Here is a 21957-nt window from a genome sequence, read left to right on the forward strand (position 1 = left end):
ATTTCCTACAGTATGTATAAAAGAGAGAAACAATTTGCTGTATTAAGTTCTATTTCAATCAGGTATTGCACATTAATAAATGAATAAACTATATATAAACTATATATGACTGTATATATATATATATATAATATATATATATAATTATATATATATATATATATATATATATATATATATATATATATATATATATATATATATTAGGGGTGTGCACCGGCCATTTTTCGTGTTTTGTGTTTTGGTTTTGGATCTGGCTCTTTCTTCGTGTTTAGGATCTGGATTGGTTTTGCCAAAACCACCCTTCCGTGTTCTGGGTTTTGTGTTTTGGATCTGTATTGTTTTTTAAAAAGCATAAAAACAGCTAAAATCACAGAATTTGTGGGTTTTTCTGCTACTATGCTATTAATAACCTCAATAACCTTAATTTCCACTCATTTCCAGTCTGTTCTGAACACCTCACACCTCACAATAGAGTTTTTATATCCAAAAGGTTTCCCGAGGTAGCTGGATGACTATGCTAAGCGACACGAGTGGGCAGCACAAACACGTGGCCGATCTAGGAGTGACACTGCAGTGGCAGACAGGATGGCAGTTTGAAAAATTAGGCCCCAAACAGTACATAATGCAAAGAAAAAATAGAGGTGCATGATGGAATTGTCCTTGGGCCCTCCCAGCCACCCTTATGTTGTATAAACAGGACATGCACACTTTAACAAACCAATCATTTCAGCGCCAGAGTCTGCCACACGGCTGTGGCTGAAATGATTGGTTCATTTTGGCCCTCACAAAACAAGCTGGTAATTAATCTGTCCCTGCACAAACTGGCTCTACGGAGGCAAGATGTTGTCCTCATCCTCCTCATCCACCGATTCCTCATCCTCTTCAGTGTTGTGTACATCCTCATCCTCACAGAGTATTAATTTGTCCCCGCTGGAATCCACCACCACAGGTCCCTCTGTACGTTCTGGAGGCTGGTCTCCCTGGAAGAGTTGTTAATTCATTTTTATGAACATCATCTTCTCCACATTTTGTGGAAGCAACCTCCTACGCCTTTCGCTGACAAGGTTCCTGGCTGCATTAAACACTCTTTTGGAGTACACACTGGAGGAGGGGCAACTCAGGTAAAATAGAGCCAGTTTGTACAGTGGCCTCCAAATTGCCTCTTTTTCCTGCCAGTACAGGTACGGACTGTCTGACATGCCTACTTGGATGCTGTCACCGATGTAATCCTTTAACAGACAGACGCATGCTTGTCACTGCTGCTTTGAGGATGCAGGTGTGGCTACAGCCCACACAATTCACAAAGACAGAAAAAAAAGGAAGAATTTTTTTAATGTTTGTGGAGCGCACTTTGAGGGTTACACCACCTTTTAACAGACAGATGCACACTTGTCGCTGCTGCTTTGAGGATGCAGGTGCGGCTACAGCCCACATTGGCCCTCATTCAGAGCCACTCGCTAGCGGCAGTATGCTCGTTCCGAGCGATGTTCGCACATCTGCGCATGCGTACGGTTTTTAGTACGCATGCGCGAACCAGTCAGTGCGGCCGAAAATCATTTGTACGCAATATAGCGAGTGCCTGCTATTTTGAGTGACAGAATGAGGCGTATGTGGGTGGTAACAGGGGAAGGTGCTTGAAAATGGGGAGTGGAGATCCGATCGCAGGCGTGCTTAAAGGTCAAAATGGGCGTTTTATGGGTGTGCATAATTAATACAGCAGCGTCAATGACCACGTCATTTGGTTTTTTTAAACTCAGAACTGCTCGCAAAATAGCGGTTGAAAAAACCAACCACAAGAATAGCGAGCAGTTCATATCCTGTTCGATGTACTCGATTAATCTAATAAATAGCGGACATGACGTATGGTGCGAGCGGCCAGGGGGCGGTTTCATCAAATAAACGAGCGTATGTTTTGCTCACTCGTTCAGACTTAGAAGTGTGAACAAACTGCAATGTGCGAACGGATCATTTGCATAGCCGCCCCTTGTTTTTGAACGAACGAACGCAAATAGCGAACGGCTCTGAATGAGGGCCATAATTCACAAAGACAGAAAAAAAAGAAGAATTTTTTATTTTTTGTGGAGCGCACTTTGAGGTTTACACCACCCTTTAACAGACAGATGCACACTTGTCGCTGCTGCTTTGAGGATGCATGTGCGGCCACAGGGCCTGATTCAGAGCCGAACGCTCTGATAAGAGCGCTCGCTCTGAATCAGGGCCCTCCTACCTCTTATTGGAGCGGCCTCCTTGCCGCTCGCATAGCAGTGGGTGACCACCCACAGCTTATGCGAGCGCCAAAATGATGGTCACGATGGTCAAGACTATCGCAACCATCGGGTTTGCGACGAGACCCCGCGGGTGTGCTGTCACTCACCATCGACAGCACACCCCCTTTGGTGCGAGACCCATAGCGACAGCTTGGCTGTCGCTATTCAGGTCTCGCGCATGCGCACGACGGAGCTCCCTCTGTTGTGCACATGCGCACTAGGGCACCATCGACCCGCTTGCAAACGCTCAGCGCTCGTGAGCGGGTCTGTATCAGGCCCACAGGGCACACAATTCACAAACGAAGAAAATATTTTTTTATTTTGTTTGGAGTGCACTTTGGGGGTTACAGCACCCTTTAACGGTCAAGCCAGCCGGCCCTTTATGTATGACACAGGCACACGCTTGGCGCTACTTTGTTGATAACCACGCGGCCACAGTGCACACAATTCACAAACACAGAAAATATTTTTTTATTTTGTTTGGAGTGCACTTTGGGGGTTACAGCACCCTTTACTTATGACACAGGCGCACGCTTGGCGCTACTTTGTTGATGCACGTACGGCTACTGCGAACACAATTCACAAACACAGAAAAAATATTTATTTTTTTGGCACTTGGGGGGAGCACTCCAGATGGACAGAGCACCCCCTGGACAACACTACAGCACCCCTTTAGGACTGGGACACTACACAGGACTTTGGAGTGGACACAGCCCCTATGGACAACTGACTGCACAACACAGTCCAGCCAGCCCCTATGGACTTTGGAGGAGTGGACACAGCCCCTATGGACAACAGCAGTACAGCACAATACAGCCAGCCCCTATGGACTTTGGAGGAGTGGACACAGCCCCTATGGACAACAGCAGCACAGCGCAGCACAGCACAGCACAACACTACACTGCACTACACTACACTACACAGCCCAGCCAGCCTTAACTCCCATCCTCCCTCTTCACTGTCCACAGCCGATTGAGAAAATGGCACTGACGCGGATACCTTATATAGAATCCAAAATCCGCGAGACCCGTAAGTCGAGTCTGACTTGGATCGGCCTCGGATCAGGGGGGTTCAGATTTCAGAAATCCGAACCCGCTCACCCCTAATATATATATATATAATATATATACAGTGATCGCGTTGAGTGAAACAAATTGTGGGTCCCTGGGACCCCTCACTTTATAAAATTGGGGTCCTACTCCACTGTTTATTGGTCCCATCACATATTATTGGGGGTGAGGCAGGCAGCAGCTGTGACAGTGCTGGGGGCAGATAGCAGTTGGGGTAGAGGGGGTTAAGGGCAAGCAGCAGTTGTTGCAGAGGGGAGTAAGGGCAGGTAAGGAAGGGGTAAGTGCAGATAGCAGTTGCAACAGTGCTGGGGGGCTATGGGCAGGCATTGCTGGGGTAGGGATCAGGCAAGGGTAGATAGCAGCTGGCGCAGTACTGGGAGCAAGGAGTTGGATAGGGGCAGACAGTCCTGGGGGTAGGGAGGGGATAAGGGTGGATAGCAGCTGGGGCAATACTAGGGGCAAGGAGGTGGTTAGGGTCAGACAGTACTGGGGTAGGGATAGGACAAGGTTAGATAGCAGCTTGGGCAGTACAGGGGGCTAGGAGGAGGATAGCACTTGGCAGTGCTGAGGGTAGGGATGGGGTAAGGGTATATAGCAACTGAGGCAGTACTAGGGTCAACAAGGAGGATAGAGGCAGGCAGTGCTGGGGTAGGGAGGGAGTATGGGACATAGCAGCTGGGGTAATACTGGGGGCAAGAAGGAGATTAAGGACAGGCAGTGCTGGGGTAGGGCGGGGTTAAGGGTAGTTAGCAGCTTAAAGTAGTAGTAGTAGTAGTAGTAGTAGTAGTATTAGTAGTAGTAGTAGTAGTTAGCCCATTTACCCGGCTCCAAAAAAAAAAAAATCTGCACAGCTCTGAAATGCTTTTCCGGTTTGGACTGACCTGGCACAGATCACAGCAGTAGGCAGGGAATGCTGGGTCCTCCTCCAAGCTGCTTGGCCCTCTGTGATGTCTCAGTGTTGCACGACCCTGGAACTTGCAGCTGGCGGGGAGCCGGGTGCGTGATTTTGTTGCAATTCAATCTGACTACATGTGTTTGTTAGACAGCCAGCCAGGTCCCCCCTGACACCTCTATGGGCGCCCCGAGCGAGACTCCATGGCCATGTCCAGCAGCAGGCCCCCCAAGTACAGCACCTGGGACCGGGCACATGTGCAGAATAAAGTGCACCGGAACCAGATTAATGCTGACCGTCCAGCAAGGGGATCACTCCCCCAACACGTCCCAGACATGTACCGTATATGCCTTGAGCTGTTGGAAGGAGGACATCTGTCCCTGCAGATGCTCCTTCTGCCCTCATCCGTCTCCCATGCTACTGGCTGCAACACAGTAAGTCCCGGCTTACAGGACTTCAACCTGCACCAGGGTCATCAGCTACGACATCCCCCTTCCCAGGCTGATGCTCTACAGCATCTGACAGAACCAAGGGGGCAGTCCTGCTGAATGGGAGCTGGCCAAAAGAGAGTTTTCTCTCTGACAATGCCACACATAGTGGTCTGCGGCCGCATCACTGGTTCAATTCAGCTAAATCCAGCCCAGGAGGCATAATCCCCTCCCTGCCTTCTGGCCAAGCCCATCCCTGTCATACACTTAATTGGTGGCCAAGGACAGCAGAGCACGTCCCCAGGGACCCACCTATTTTTGAAAAGTGAGTCCACGGTCCACAAAAGTGAGTAGAATACATGATATAGTGCGTATTTGTGTTCACTGTATATATATACAGTATTTATTTATGTCTGTTTGGAGATGATGCATTTTTTCTTTTAACTCAAGTACTTTTTGTTAAGTTTTCCAAAAAGATACAAAACATAGAAACATAAAGAAACATAACAATAAAAAATGGACATGGGGTGATATGCGCAATCATAAATTCAAAAAAGACATCGTCAAACACATTAATATAATAGAATAAAGCAGGTCGAATTGTGAGACCAGCTGTCATAGGCATATACTGTAATAGAAAAACATGCCAACAGAAGTATAAATGCAGAAAAGAGTGGAACGCTAGAAAACGGGGAAGTGGGAGAAGCAGAAGAAAAAAAGATGAACGGCACGTGGTAGCAATAAAAGCAAGGGAGAGAGAAAGAGTAAGGGGGACGAGGTGTAGAAAGATTCGGTTGATGAGAGTAGACAATGCATGTATTTAATTAATTACTTTAACCTATAGCAGGGTTTCCCAACCACGGTCCTCAAGGCATACTAACAGTCCTGGTTTTAAGGATAGTCATACTTGAGCACAGGTGTTATAATTAGTACCTAAGTTATTTAGATTTAACCATCTGTGCTCAAGCATGGATATCACTAAAACATGGACTGTTAGTATGCCTTGAGGACTGAGGTTGGGAAACACTACCCTATAGTATAGAGGTTCGCATGCTGCATGTATTTAAAATCTAAACATTTCAGAGAACATAAAAGTACCCAGTGCTGATTTCTTTACAATCCAGCATTTAATGGTTATACATACTGCAATACTGCCATCATTCTCTATGAGTCATTTTTCCACTGCTATTGATGGATCAGTGTGATGCTACTCACAATGCCTGATGACTATGTCTTGGGAGGGACTTCTTGTCCCTGGCTTTTAACCTTTTACAAGACTGTGTGCCCAGTAGTTTGCTTATTATGAGGCAGGTACAGTATCTCAGGTAGCACATTTTGAGTGAAAGCCATATTTAGGAAATTAGAAGATATAATAGATTTGTGCGGTTCGGTTTTCCTGAAGAATGGACACACCCGAACTTATTGGTTCCAAGTCGAATCGAATGTAGGCTAGTATCACTTTTGTAGTTCTGAATAGAATGATTCCTGGTTCGGGTCTGCTGTAAATTCAGAATTTGGACTGCATGTAAACAGTTCCTGTACATTATTTTAGCTGTTTTTATTAATTATAAAGAAATCCAAAACTGATTCCAAAACTAAACACTTTAATCAAAACTGTGTCCGTAGGCAGGCCACACGGGGTTAATGGCTGCCACAGCACTGAAGGGGTTAACCCCCGTGCTGTGCCTCCATTTTTAAATGGACAAAAAGGTGCCAGGAGCCCATTATAAATGTATGGTCTGTGCTACGCGCTGAGGGTTAATAAGTGTATTTTTAATGTTTTGCATGTCGCGGCCAAGACCCACTGCACTGGGAGCCACTGCGACCAGCACTGAAACAGTTATGGTCCCAGTGAGGACACAGTTTAAAAGCACACTGCACATGGTTTATAATAAACTGTATTAAAATATACATGTATTGCTGTAATGCACTGCAGCTGCTCTGCAATGCATTAGTGCATGAAGCAACGTATATTTAATAGGCTATGCACTATATGGTTTAAATGTATATTTTGTAGAGGAAAATGCATTTCTTGAATATATGCCTGAATATGACATGACCAGCCTCTGTGTCTGTAGAAACTAGCAGGAGGTCTGATGAATAGGAAGACCTGTTGTGGTCAGTGAACTCTGGCTGGAAGGTTTCTGTTCGAAGGCGTGAATGGTGTCACATAGCCAAACCCTTCAGATAAAGAACTTCTTTTGAAAAGACAATTTGTTTGTTTTTCAGAACCTTTTGGATGTCACAATGTTTTAAGGTTGGGAATGCCAAACTGATTGATACTTCCATTGGGAAGGATGAATGTAATTTAATATCTCCTTTGAAATGTAATATGTGGTTAAATTATATTACTGTATGTGAGGAAACATTGATTGGTTGGGGACTACAGGGCGTACTTACCCCCTGTGGCACTGTGCCCTGAGGGAGCATAAAAGAAGGCTTCGTGCCTGGTAATATTGTACAACCCTGTAACTTCTTTGAGGAGAAGAACTGCTGACTTTATAAGAATTCTGTATGCTAATTATTTCCCTTCATTCGGAAGGTTGAGTCTTCTTTAAGACTGTGAGCAATAAAACACCGTTTGCCTGACTTCAATTGTATCTCAATCCTGTGACCAACAGAATTGCGCCAAACGCTATTCCGTTCTCCGGCTGTTCTGGGTAAGAGCTCCGTGTCTCCAAGTACAAGCCTTCTTCCAAGCTACTGTGCAGACCTGGTCCATTGCGAGGGATCATGCGGGAACAGCTGACATCAAACAGGAGGTGTGTCCACAGTTAATCAAATGCATATGCAGCAGAAGCGGTTCCAGGTGCCGAGGTAGGAGCCTGAGGGTAACTGAAAAACAGTTCCAAATGCCGATGGTAGAGTTTGGTGGTGGCAGCATTGTTACACGCCCATGGCACAGTGGGTGGAGTCAGTGACAGGCGGTCACTGATGGTGAGTGGGAGTCCAAAAGCGCTAACCCGTGACCAGGGCCGACCTAGACGAAGGGCGTCCGGTCTCAAAAACCATAACAGTTGAGAGTGGTTTTAGCCAAAAACAAAACCTAAACACAGAAGTCTGGTTTAAATATAGTAAGCTCTTTTTCCTGCAGTTGTTGCCTAAACTTTTCCATGATGTGTATACGGGTTGGGTATGATATACCGACAACAGGAATGCCGGCTATTAATAGACTGGCAGCGGCATCTCGATAACTACAATCCCATCAGGGGAACGGTAAGTAGTGTTCCCCTGTCCTATTTACCTCCTAACCCTAACCCTCCTTTACTGTACCTAATACTAACCATTCCTACCCCACAGCCTAACTCTCTCGGTAAGTGCCTAAACATAAACCTCCTTCCCTTAGTGCCTAACCCTAACCCTCCCCCCTTAGTGCATAACCCTAATCCCCCTGGTGGTGCCTAACCCCCCCTGTCTAGAGCCTAACCCTAATCTCCCCCCTCCCGCAGTATAACTCTAAATTTCCCCGGGTCACCTAAACCTAACCCTCCCCACCAGGCCCCGCTATACTATCAATCGGGATGCCGGCTGTTGGGATTCCATCATCGACATCTTCAGCCATGTTGGAATTCTGTCGCCGGTTTTCCCACGCTGACCTGAATTCTCAGCATCGGGATTCTGGCAGTCTGCATCCTGCTCATTGGTCAAATGACTGCATCCCATTTATACATGTAATAATGATCAAAGTGACACTTTGGGCCTGATGAATGCCTTGAGTGCATGGAACCATTGCCTATCCATATGTTAGTATGCAACTCATCATCATAATCTTCAGTGCACATTTGCTTCACCCGTTACTTGCAAACAAGTATTTACACTTATGTTGAACTCTGCATAACCTGTACTACCTTCGCTACAGTCCAAGTGTGCTCCTTCAGTTGCAAGTGAAGATGTAATTGATATTGAATATGACTCTGCATTTCCTGTACTTGTGTAATCCCAGTTCTGAACATACGTAGTGCAAACACAGGAAAGATACACTCTGAAAACTGGCATTCAACTCAGCATCATTCCCTTTATGTGTTTATAGTTAATACTCACATTAAATGTTATGTTGTTCCATGTAAGAGGTGACAGTGACCCCATTTTACTTCTTGCAACTAGACACAGCCATGCCAGTAAGCAAAACAACAACCTTGAAATTACTTTAGAGTAGATTTACTCAAGTTTATAAAAAGAAAGTATGAAGGTGTTTCTTGTAGTAGCCAATGATATGCTAGCTATCATTTGTCTTGCAAATGGCAGCTAGAATCTGATTGGTTGCTTTTATAAAAGCTCAATTTTAACTTTTTAGAAGCTTTAGAAACTCTACTTCTTTGAGTTACCCCCCCCACCATTTCCAAACATTCATAAACACAGATATTGCAAAGTCGAATTTTGTTTTGATCAGATTTTATTCAAATTTTGAAATGGAATGTAAGAAGTAAAGGCCCCCACAGACAGTACGATTTTTTTAATGTTTTGGCCGTTTTTGACCGATCGGAATGACAAATAGTTTAAAAACGAACGTGTGTGGGCATGATAATGATGCTGATGCATGCATCCTACATCGTTGATCGTCATCTCAGATCAATTGAACCTGCAGAAAAATATTGACCTTTCTTTCACGATTTGGCACACATCGTTCCATGTGTGTGCAGGATGAACGATGTGATGGGCGACTGCATGTAGCAGGGATCAGGGAGATCCACGCTACATGCATCTGTGTGTCATTGACTCAGAAGCATGGACAGGATCTATGCAGCTGTATTTTCTGAAAAAGAAAATTGGTTTGGGTCAGCGCTCACAGAATAATTGGTTCAATTACCACTAGCTGCTATCGCCGGAGGTATATAACCACTAAATGAGGCTATAACTACTAAATAAAATCAATCTCATTTATTGTAACATTACATCTAATAGGGCTGGAAATTAAAGAATGAAATGTCCTTTTAGGTGGTCCATCGTGTTTCATCGTTTCATCCCTCTGTAGGGACTTTTCAAGTGCAGAATGTTACAATACTGTAAATGTGATTGATTTAATTTAGTGGTTATAGCCTCATTTAATGCAACCCAGTCCCCCATACTTTCACTCTACCTGTACCAAGGAAGCAGACCAATGGGGAGGAGAAGGACCAGCAGCATCATAGGGTAAGTAAACACATCTTTATACTTACTAGCTGCACCATTGTGTCTACACCACTCTGACACAGTGCTTTCATTAACCTTGAGGTATGCAATAACGGGGACAACAAACTAATTAACAACTGAGAAGTTTTGCTCAGTGAGATCAGAGGTGCTGAGGTGATTATACAAGCATACTGAGCCACTGCAACTCACAATGAACAATCTGCCTAGAGTTATTGCCAACCAGCTTTAAGGACAATCTCATCACTTTGACTGCAATTGCTCACAACAACTGACATCTACCAAGCATCAGCCTAAAGATTTTGCCTACCAGCTTGTAGGACTATGTTATTAAATTTGTTTGTAGTTATTCGCTTTATTTGATATCTATCAAGCACTAGGCTAAAGTTTTTCCCCAGCAACCCAAGGCCAATATTAAATGTTAAATTGACAAAAATATAATCAAATAAGTAACTGCCTACAGTTATTGCCCACTAGGACCCCTACGGCTATCTAAACATTCTTTACATAATTAAATACAGTATATAATACATCATCACTAGTCCAACATCCATACACAGATCCATTACTGTAATGGTCCCCCCCCCTTTTTTTCTATCAGCTTTCCCCTACCAATTTGTGTGTAAAAAAAATAACAGTCTGTGTAAAAAAAGAAAAAAATGGCATGCCCCCCCCCCCAAAAAAAAACAAGAGTAACCAGCCCCGGGCTTTGACCCAGTGCTGGTTGTGAAAAATACAGGGGACAAATGAGGTTCCACATATTTAAGCACAAACTGCACCAGACTTTGATCTGGTCCTTGTTCTGGAAATACAGGGGAAAAAAATGCATAGGTCTGTATTATCCAGAACCAGCACCAAACTTTTTCTAGCGGGGAGCTAATGCCACAGCCAGGGGAGCCCTTTCACTGGTTTTCTGGCCAAAGCATTACCCTGACTGCTAGTCAGCCCAGGCCAGGGATCCCTAGGGAGCTGGGGCAACACACCATTGATAGAAACATTTTATTAAAACATACATGCACTCACACATGTACACCCACATGCACACACACTATCTCACATACTGACTTATGTATCCCTGTAGCCAATCATGTCCTCTTCTCGAATTAGGAATCCATAGGATACCTGTCAAAAATAAATCCATACCTACTCCTATGCGTGGATCCGGTCCAACGTAGGCAATCCCAGGGCTTGGAAAAACAAAAAAATGCAAATGCGTGATCCCCCCAGACACAGTACCATCCTTTACAGATGGTAGTTCCCGAATGAGATCTAGCAGCAGGATTTCACTATGGAAACCTCAGCGCTGAGTGCTCATTGACTGGAAGAGGTGAGCCTTCCACCGCTCAGCCAATGACTGGTTCCCACCATTGAAATCAATGGTGAGAACCGTGAAACTAACCATAAGTGTGGCGGACACTTGCTGGGACCTGTAGTTCTACAGCAAAAGACAATATTTTTAACTATTTCAAATGCACTACCATTACACTATAACCCGCCACCCAATGGCCAGGAGTGCCGGGGATTGCCCTGGGCTATCAGCCTAGTCCTGGAGTGCCCTGGACAGGGGTACCCCTTTATTGGTGGGTTCCTATCTCCCCAGGGATCCTTGGCTTGGGCTGACTAGTGGTCAAGGGTAAAGTTTTGGCTGGGGAACCCAGTGAATGGGCTCCCTGGCTGTGGCATTAGATCCCTACTAGAAAACGTCAGGTACAGGCTCTGATAAATACTGGAGGACCCTATTTTTCCCCCCTGTATTTCCACAACCAGGACTGGATCAGAGCCCAGTGATAGGTCAATGACACAGATGCATGTCATGGATCTAACTGATCTGTGTTATGCATCTGTGTCATTGACATATACAGATGCTTGTAGCATGGATCTCTCTGATTCATGCTATGCATCTGTCATATCGCACACAATCTAATGAATATGCAAATCATTAGATCATGTACGATAGATTGGGTGAATATTGTGCAGCTTTTGCAAATCACCCCATGTGTTAACTGATGTTTCAGGACCTACTCTACTTTTCTTTGCCAAGGACTTTTCAGAAGCCCTTTCAGCATTCCCCATTGCACCTGGTATAATTATTAGTTTAATAGGTATGCTGAAAGCAGTGTATTTATATTGATTTTTATAATACATTTCCTGCTGGCTTTAATAAGTATCATTATTAAAATGCACAAAGAAACTGATAATGAGTATTTTTGCTACATAAGAGTTCATTTTGAAAACTGGATTGTATTTTATCAAGTGATTAAAATAGAGGCTAACACTAAAGTGCACACTGAACTGTTTGCCAATTCATATTCAGTAATGTTTTAGATAAACCTCTAATTTCTGTCACTGCCAGTGGCTTTTTAAAATGATTCTGTATCCATTAAATGAATAGGTAGTTTTAATATGTTTGTGTCTGTCCCAGTAAATGATGTTCAGAGAATACCAATTAAGATAGTTAACTCTTATTACTGTTACTCATTGGCAAGTTATATTGCTGACATTTTTCTTTGTCTAGAACAGTGTCTGGAGTCTTCCTAGCAGCATCTGTTACTAAAGCTGTTCTTCTGAGAAATCCATGCCGAGTTTTGTTCATGCGTGTTTTGCTGCCCTGACCTTAGTATCTGTTGTGTCCTGGATCTTTGCCTGCTGTTTTTATACAACTCAGTCTGACTGTATATACCTTTTTTTATTCACATTCTTTTGCTGTTTGTTGGGCTCTAGTCAGCCACCATTATAGCTAAGTGTACCAAACCTGGGGGCAACTGAATAATATTTATCAAATTCAAAGGAATGGGATAAGTGACTCTTATGGAAGACAGACATTCAAAGCCGGGTGCTCCTAGCAAGAATTTGTAATAATGTGTTAAGATTTTTATTTATTTTATTGGACTAACAAGTTACCAGGTTGGATGATGTTGTGCATGAAGGTTTAAATTTATGATAAAGTTGTAAACAAATGGATTTGTGTAGACTTTTATTTTATTCAAATATATTGTGTAAATATTTTATTAAATGTGTATTTATTTTTAGCAACCCAGTTCCCATTATGCTAGAAGCACTGGTTAGCTTTTTTATTCCAGTACCTACATTTTAAGGCAGAGTTTCCCATACTTCTCCATTACAGTCCAGGTTTTAAGGCTATCAATGCTTGAGTCCAGATGTTTAAATCAAATTGATTGAGGTACTAATTAAGTCACCTGTGGTCAAGCATAGATATCCTCAAAACCTGAACTGTAATGACAGAGTTTAGGAACCTATGGCTTAGAGGTACTGAAAGAGATTTACAGAATTCTGCTGGCTGTCATTAACAAGCATACTGTCATGTTAAGTTGTGATTAGCCCAGCCTGTCTAGCCTGGCACTGGTTTTTACTTAAGCTGAAGGACCCCAAGCTCACTGTAACCCCTGTTTATTGTGGAATCGGCTGTTTAACCCTGCTACAAATTATGGACTAATGTTCCTGCAAATACATAACCTGCATCAGTACTATAGTCTGGACAGGGTACCACTAAATCAGGCAGACAAAAAAAGCAGGGTCTCCTTATAAATTGGTCATCAACATTCACATTTTAATAAATTATTTGACCCTGAATCCCCAATTGGGATAACTCAGCAAAAGAGGCTGCAGATGCAATTCACTTAAAACTTAAAATCTTCATGTATGTATTACACAATTATAGTACAGCAATGTGAAGATATACATACTAATCAAACTAATTCACCTTAATGTTTAAATATGTATGTATTCGCATACACTGAAACATGTACAGTACAAGACCTAAACTGAAACATGGTAAGGGCACTTAAAAAAGAGTGACCTCTGGCAGTGAAATAGTTAAGAGACATACTGTACAGTTATCTATAGAATACATAATTAGAGAGAGACACTAATCTACAATGAAGAAACAGGAAGCTACAAATATGTCTGGCTTACACACATTTATACCATACAGTATGCTCACCCACCTGAACTTGGATACCTGCTTTTTTTATTCAGGTACCCAAAGCTCATGACTGTACATTGTTACTTCAGATGGAGGCAGCTAGAAAGGAATATGCTTCCTTCTTCATCATTGATTGTCCTGAGAGACATGATTGATTTTTAATCATATACTGTATACAAGTATATAGCTGTTTACTCGGAATTGCTGCCTCCGCTTATTTTTAGAGCAATACTAGTTACCTTCTCTCAGTTGTTTATTACTCTACACTGTTGCTTTATGGTCACATTAGAGCATTTTTCTGTACTCTGTTATTTACGATGTGGCACAGAAAAACCTTCCTGTCACTACAGCAGCAAATTAAACTATGAAATCCATAAAGCGAGCTATGTCCACAGGCATGTAATCCACTTATTGGAGAGGAAGGAGGGGGCGACTAAGCCGCCTAGTTCATGGAAAAGGTCAGTAGAGCAGTAAATATTCTAGGCATGTAGCAGTTTACAAATAAAGTAATAGCAACAGCCATGTCTAGAAGAGGAACAGACACAGTGCTCTACAAAATGTACAAAAAATTGTAACTTTATTGGAAAAAAGTGGACGAAAGTCATGTAAAGGATGATAGTACAAGCAACCAATAATGCCCCTACCTGTAGCTTGTTAACATGAATGTTTACAATTTATTCAGTTTCACATTTAAAACACACAAGTGTAGAAAATGCAAACAAAAAGCTAAGTACATTTCACAAATAGAAGAAGGAAAACACATAATAAACTGCATTCATTTTGTTTCTCATTTCAGAAATAAGTAACACATTTAATTGTTTATCACTGTGAATCCTGTCTGAAAACTACACAATCTATGCATTCATGTTATTGTGTGATCGGTACGTGTGTTTAAAATGTTGTTGGTCCTATTTACTATGTTCTATGTTGCAGTATAATTTACATCTTTATAATACAGAGCTTTGGGATTTGCACAAGGCAAAGTTCTGTATGTGATACTATAATTAACAGATGTGTTGTCTGTTTATTTTGTGAAAATAAAAATTTTTGCTCTGTAATTACGTTACGTGGATATTACTCTGTATCTATAAAGGGGACGTAGTTAGTCGCAGCCGCCGGCCTAAACCCCGACGGCTGAAGCCCGACACTGGAACACAGAAGGACGGCTACCCGTATGAGGTAAGTCTGGGGCGTCCTTAGTGTTAGCTGCGGGGGGAGGGTTAGGTTTGGATTACATAGCGGGGTTAGCGTTAAGTTTTGGGGGGGGTTATGGTTAGGCACCACTAGGGGGGACTAGAGTTAGGCACTAAGGGGGAAGGGTTCGATTTAGGCACGAAGGGGGGAGACAGGTTTAGGCACTAATGGCGAGGGTTAGGGGTAGGGTGTGGGAGGATTAGGGTTAGGCTACATGAAATTAGAGTTAGGGGGAGAAGGGGAGAGGGTAAGTATAGTTACCTAACCCCTGTCGGGATACCAACCATCGGGATGCTGTTGTCGGTATTGTGACAGGAGGCATCCCAACAGCCGGCATTACATACCGATTCGCTATAAAGGTAAAGGTCTTAGACATTTGCAAACATTAGAGATGAGAAAATCAAGGACCCAATTATTAATTTGTGTAAAGCCATATCACTTGCAAAAATATCAGTTAACACAGGTTGAGGCCAAAATTAATGAATGTTCCAATTTATTACTGCAGTGACACCAGATATATCATTAATATCTCTGGTATTTACTAAACTTTCACTAAGTACAGCTGAATAAATTTTTTTGTGAAATGGTGATAAGGGGCTATTAGGAAGATATTTTGAGCTTGTCTCCATTACTTTAATTTGCATTATATTGCTTTCTCTATTCTGTAAATCCAGTTGAAAAGGGATCTTCTGATCTCTCACCGATAGGGTGGAGTTCCTCCTATACCTTTTCACAAAGATTTTCCTTTTGTGTAAGTACAACCTGATGGATGCACATGTGCAGTAGTGTGGCTGTGTCTGAACCTGGAAGTGTAGTGAATACTGTTACTATTAGAGATGAGTGGTTCTGTTGTCCAGAAATCCAAATACACCAGAATTTTGTGAATCCGGACAGATCCAAATCGAATTTATTTTTCATAAGCGAGACCTGTGGACTCCTTCATGTGGTTGGGGTTAGACTGGGAAGTCAGATGGAACAGAATGCTGGGTGTGTCTGAGGTATGCTTCTGATTATTCTATTGTTATTATGCACTTTCTATGTGAACTGCAGTTCATGAGTGGGACAACAACAGCTGGATGCTGGACTAAGGTCTGTTTTAATATCTTTTCTTTAATGGGATCCTTGTGTTCCACAAGCACATTGATAATTGTATTTTTCGGTCTTGCACTCATGAGACCTACAGTTGTGTACTCATACACTGTTGCTCAAGTTTCAGCAATTGGCCTCTCTCAGCGCACCAGGTCCCATGTGTCCTTGCTTGCCCTGAGCATCCTTTCTGTCTTATTTGTGGCCAAAAATACATTTTAGGTGCAATGTGATGCAACCAAGGAGACTGCATTGATTAGTTTGGTATGCAACACTTGTATATCTGTGTGTGACTGAGTCTATATATGTATACGAAGCAGTGATATGTGGTGAGGTCAATGGCTGAGGAGGCACACATGGAGATAGGTCTAAGTGCTGGGAGCATGTCTTACCCCCTACTCTAACTCTCCCTTCACTACACTAAGCTTCAGTGTCCATTGATTCTCCTACCTGCGTCACTGTGACTTCTTTAGTTTCTGCTGACTTAGCTCCAATTTCTAAACACTGCAGTGCACTTCCTGGTCGCATGACATATCCAAGGTGTCCATCAGTGCTCAAGGCATGCCCTGAATACAAAGAGGCATGCCTCTATTAGTTCTCTTTCTGTGTAGCTTACAGCCTGTGGTGTCACTGCAGTCCCAGGGAGCTATACAAAGCTGGTGAGTGTTAATAATAAAATGATTACAATAAACAAAGATGTTATAATTATCTTCTTTGTATTATTCTAATTATTTTTATATCAAATCTCAGGAGTATGACTGGGAGGCTCTGAAATAGCCCCAGGAATGTATTAGCCGTAAGTAAAATATGTATGAGCATACATCTGTATAACACCTACTGAATTTGGATTTAATATTCTACCAGCCTTATTTTTTGTCATGTGCAAAACTTCAACTAATCAGGTGTCCATCATGGATACATTGTTCTACATATATTTTTATTAAATCATTTATGTATGTCAGGTAATATTAAATTATGAACAATCACTTGTTTGGTTTTATTTATACTGTCATGGATTAAAATGTGAAACTCTTTATTTGAAGTGCCACTCAACCTTTATTTGTTTTTTAACCTTCATACAGATTTCTATGTCAGATTGTAGAAACAGAATCAGTATGTAATGCCGCCGGATCTATTCCTGGCAGACCAAATACTGATGCCGGAAGCCCAGACAGTGAAGAACCTGACTAGGGCTGGTAAGTACCCTAACCCTCCCCTCTCGCCCCTAACCCTCCCTTAGTGGTGCTTAACCCTAACCTCCCCAAGGGGTGCCTAAGCCTAATCTCCCCACAGTGGTGCCTAACCCTAACCTTCCCTTTCCGCACCCTAAACCAAACTCTCTGGGGGGTGCCTAACCCTTACCTCCCCCCAGTGATGCCCAACCCTAACCCTCCTCGGGGGGGTGCCTAACCATAACTTTCCCCAAGTGATGCCTAACCCTATCCCCCCTTCCCATAGCCTAACCCTAACCCTCCCTGGGGCTGCCTAACCCTAAGTCCTGCAGGGGGTGCCTAACCCTAACCCTCCACCCCCCGCGGCTAACAGCTAGAAAGCCCTGGCTTACCTTCGTTCGGGATTCCAGGCATCGGGATGTCGGCATGGGGCTAAAGATAGGTGTCAGGATTTAGATGCCTATCTTTAGTCCCTGGTCGAGCTACCAGCATCGGTATTCCGATGGGCAGCATTCCGGGAGGCGGTATCTTAACTGCATCCCGTAAAAACATTTGTTCTCATATTTAGTTCTATTTACACATAATCTTGTGTACTTTCTTCTAACTGTTTTAGTCTCTCACTGTAGGTTTTTCCTTTCTCCCTCTTCCCACACTGCGTGGGACTCCCTGCCCACCACATCAGTGGCTTCTGTCCCCATTTGATCTTCTCACCCCCACACCCTCATTTTATCCCTTTAACCACCCTGTATTCTTTCCTTTAGCTGCTTTGGCTCATTACACTGAAGGACAATTTTTTATTGATATATCACTGCCTACCTCCGGTTTTAAACTCCAATTTTCCCCTTTTCCAGCTTTTGATGGGTAGTTCTCCCTGCATGTATCCTTTTTGCTCACTAGTCCACTGCACTTTTGCTTGTTGCTTTTACAAGTGCATCATCAGCATTGTCACAGGGTGCTTTACTGCTTGTATTCCTATTTGACAGGAGAGTGGTAACATGTCTCTACTTCCAGATCCTGGCATTGGGAATTGGCATAGTGCAAGTGTTAGTCAGCAGGAAGTGGGTCGGGAGGATTCGAGAGAAGATGTCATTGAACAGCCGGAGTTTTCTGGGAACAATGTTCATCCGGTGAATAAATGTGGTCCGATTACTTGGGGAGTATAGATTTGGAGACATGGGCACTGGGTCTTGTGATTGAGGATTGCTCGAGATCTGGGGGGAAATCCTGCCAAAATAGTTTAGCTGGTGGAGTGGCATTTTGCGGGTAAAGGTCATAGGGCTGTTGGTAAGGGTCAAATTAATTTGGGTGCTGATTCAGGGTTGGGTATGAGATAATGATCCAGTGTGCCAATACAGTGGTTCTTCTGTCATAGCGTTCATAAAAAAATTAAGCGGGGAAGATATGTTGACATACAGATGTGTCCTCATACAACAAGCCTCAATACGCCATATGGCAAGACTCGTGTCTAGCTGTGTAGTGACTTTTTCTTGAAATATGCTTTTTACTTGCTTTGCACACGAAGAGAAACACCACTTAATCTGCACTAGAGATGCTGAACAGTGTCTTTAACTGCACAGAAATTAGTTTAAAACATGTTCAAAATCACAGATGAAGCACAACGGAACATAGGGCCTGATTCAGACCAGCACTCGCGAGCAGGTCGATATTTGGCCACTGCGCATGTGCACGCCGGAGCCAGCTCCGACATGCGCATGCACGAGACCCGGCTAGCAAGGGGCGCTCCTTCGCTACGGGTCTTGCACCAAAGCGGGGCAGCTGTCGATTTTGATTGACAGCTTGCCCCGTTTTGGAGGCGCCAGAGGGGGTGGCTTGCCAAACTGAGGCGTTCCCAAAGAAACGCCTGCCATTTGGGGGCGGCCCTACTGACATCACGAGTGATATCAGTGGGTGAGCTTCTGGCTCTAATAGAGCCGAAAGCTCACTGGGGCTTCCGGGAACGAGACCCTACCACAAGGGTCTCATCACAAGTTGCGATGGTCGAGAACATCGCGACCATCACCTGGTCGCTCGCAATAGCTGTGGGTGGTCACCCACAACTAAGCTAGCGGCCAGGAGGCTGCACAAAAAAATAAAAAACGCCCTGATTCAGAGCGAGCGCTCTTTCAGAGCGTCCGGCTCTGAATCAGGCACATAGTGTGAAAAAGCCATGGCCACTGTTTCGTAGAACTTCGTGTACAGATTAATTTGCACACTTTTGTTACAAATGTTGCACATCAAATTGATCAGTGCAATCTAGCAAAGTAATTTTGTTGCATCAAGTTGTTTTATTAGTGCGAGTAAGATGCACATTTTGAGCGCATAGAACACTTGTGCAGCTGAATTGCACGGGACCTGAGAGGCTGTTTGGAGCAACTGCAGCAATGGTGTATGAGGAGAGGACACATCTGTATTTGCTGTTATGGATGAGGCCTTTAAAGAATTGGAGGATGCTGAGGGTGGGATGGGCCAGGAGTCTTATAAGACACTCATTAACTGGCATGATATACATACAGTATGCCTTGTGGCCTGCTATGTCAAAATTAGACCTTGCAAATATGTGAGTCTCATTAAGCACATTCCTATCATTTGTGACATGTTTAAGAAGCCCAGGGACACAGTTTGGTGGACTTATAATGTTAGAAAGGAGCAGCATAAGATGGAGTGTATTGTAACTTTGGGTGATTTCCCGTGTTGTTTGTCTATCATACGAGGGGATGTTAGAATTAGTTAAAGAGCAAGGTGTTGAGGGCCATTTTGAGAAAGATCAATCTCAAGTTGGTTTTTTGTCTTTATCCTTTACACACTGGGGGCAAATGTAAAAGTCTTCGCAAGGCAGTCATCAATGAAATTACAGCAAGTCTGTCCTATGTTTTAAAGGGGTAATCAGTTAAAAGGATAAACCAACCTGGTTTTGCATGTTGCATTAATCTACAGAATCCAATCCTACTGATAACTGACTTCTTAAATTCTTGTACACAATCTATCAGTCATATAAAGGTTTTTCACATTTTCTAAAATGTGCATGGATAAAGCAAGGGATTTATAACTAGCTTAGCGCAATAGTTAATGAACTGTCTAGTGACACAGTAATAGTTGCCCAAATTAAAGGTCTACTTCACTTAAACTACAACTTATTTTGTATATAGAACTGTCCATGACCTGACAGTATTTACCATCAAATTAACATTTACTACTGTATATACAGTATGTGCTCTTTATTTTACCTTTCATGTCAACCAGTGTTTGTTATCTTAAGTAGACTTAAGTATAGGAACACTGCCTTGTTCAAGGGAAAAAGCTTGGTAAGAGTTTTCAAACTTTAATTTTAATAATAATAATTGAAGACTCTTATTTTAAAATGAAGACAGTAGCACAACACTGGCGTGTCTATAAGGGTACAGGTAAGGGCATTTTAAGAGAGGATAGGGCCCATGTGCAAACTGAGTCTGGGCCTCCTCCTCACTGGAAGCACTGTAGATTCTATCTGGTGCCAGAATCTACTTCGCAATGCGTGAGTCACTGGGAAAATGGCTACCGCCATTTTCCCTGTGATTTTTGCTGCTCTGCAGCACAGGCCCGATGCTAAAGAGCAGTACTCTGGAAACTATGGAGAGGTATGTATAACAATATATGGGTGGATAGTGTGCAGTGTAGTCCCACCTGGACCCAGGGCCCCATGTGCACCACACACCATGCACGCAATATAGATATGCCATCGGGTGCAGGGTGTGTGTTGCACCTTCAGTCAAGGGTAGGCCACATTTCATATCCTGCACCCATTGAATATACTTAGGTTGCAGCTTCTACAGAATACCTTTCTGAAAAATTGCACCAATGTAATTTTCCTGGAAATATTCACATGGGCAGTAGAGAAATCACCAGCAAAATGGCGGAGATATGCACATGCACAGTAGAAAAATCACCAGCAAAATGGCGGAGATTTGCACAAGCACAGTAGAGAAATCACCAGCAAAATGGCGGAGATTTGCACAAGCACAGTAGGCTTCGATACAGTGACAGTCTTCACTGTATATGCACCAGCATGAGACCACCCAGAGATTGCTCATGTACCCCCTCCTTTCGTAAGATGCCTCTGACAAATAACCAAACATCAAGCGGAACCAGGAAAAAGGGTCCAGGTACACAGTCCATGACAGGACTGGGAGTGACAATTGCCCTATATCTGAAATGTGTAAAGCTAAATTTGGTACAGGTCAGCACAACAGCATTGTCATGTTCCTTGTTATAGTGAACTACATGTCCTCATACAGTACATCTAGCATCCATATGTAATATAACTTGGCAGGCTTGCCATGTTTTATACATCTGTGCCTGAACACAGCATGTCATATTCATTCGCATTATGGCGTTTTCTGTCGCATCAAGACATATTCTGTTGCAGCATAATGCAATGCTGATTTGAAATGCAAAAACATTTGTATTTTATGACGCACAAACTTTTTTAGTTTTATTTCATTTTTTTCAGTTATAAATTTTTTATGTTATATCATATTTGGTTTCCCAAGCATTTCTTATTTCCTTTCTTCACTTAAAATTCCAGCAGTCATATCTGTGCTTGGGACATAGCGTTTCAGATATATCTTATGGAATGGGTTAATCTCAAAAGTAATTTTATGCCTTGTTTGCAAGTGAATAGACTCCTGCATTTCTGTCTTTCTGCCTTCTACACTTATATCTTTCAGTCCACCTGCTAGAAACTAATTTGTTTTAGAAGTGTTAAGGTTGTCAGGAGGGCAAAGGATTATGCACCCAAG

Source organism: Taudactylus pleione, unplaced genomic scaffold (genome assembly GCF_031769625.1).
Source record: "Taudactylus pleione unplaced genomic scaffold, aTauple2 ptg000322l, whole genome shotgun sequence".
In the NCBI taxonomy this organism is placed as follows: Eukaryota; Metazoa; Chordata; class Amphibia; order Anura; family Myobatrachidae; genus Taudactylus; species Taudactylus pleione.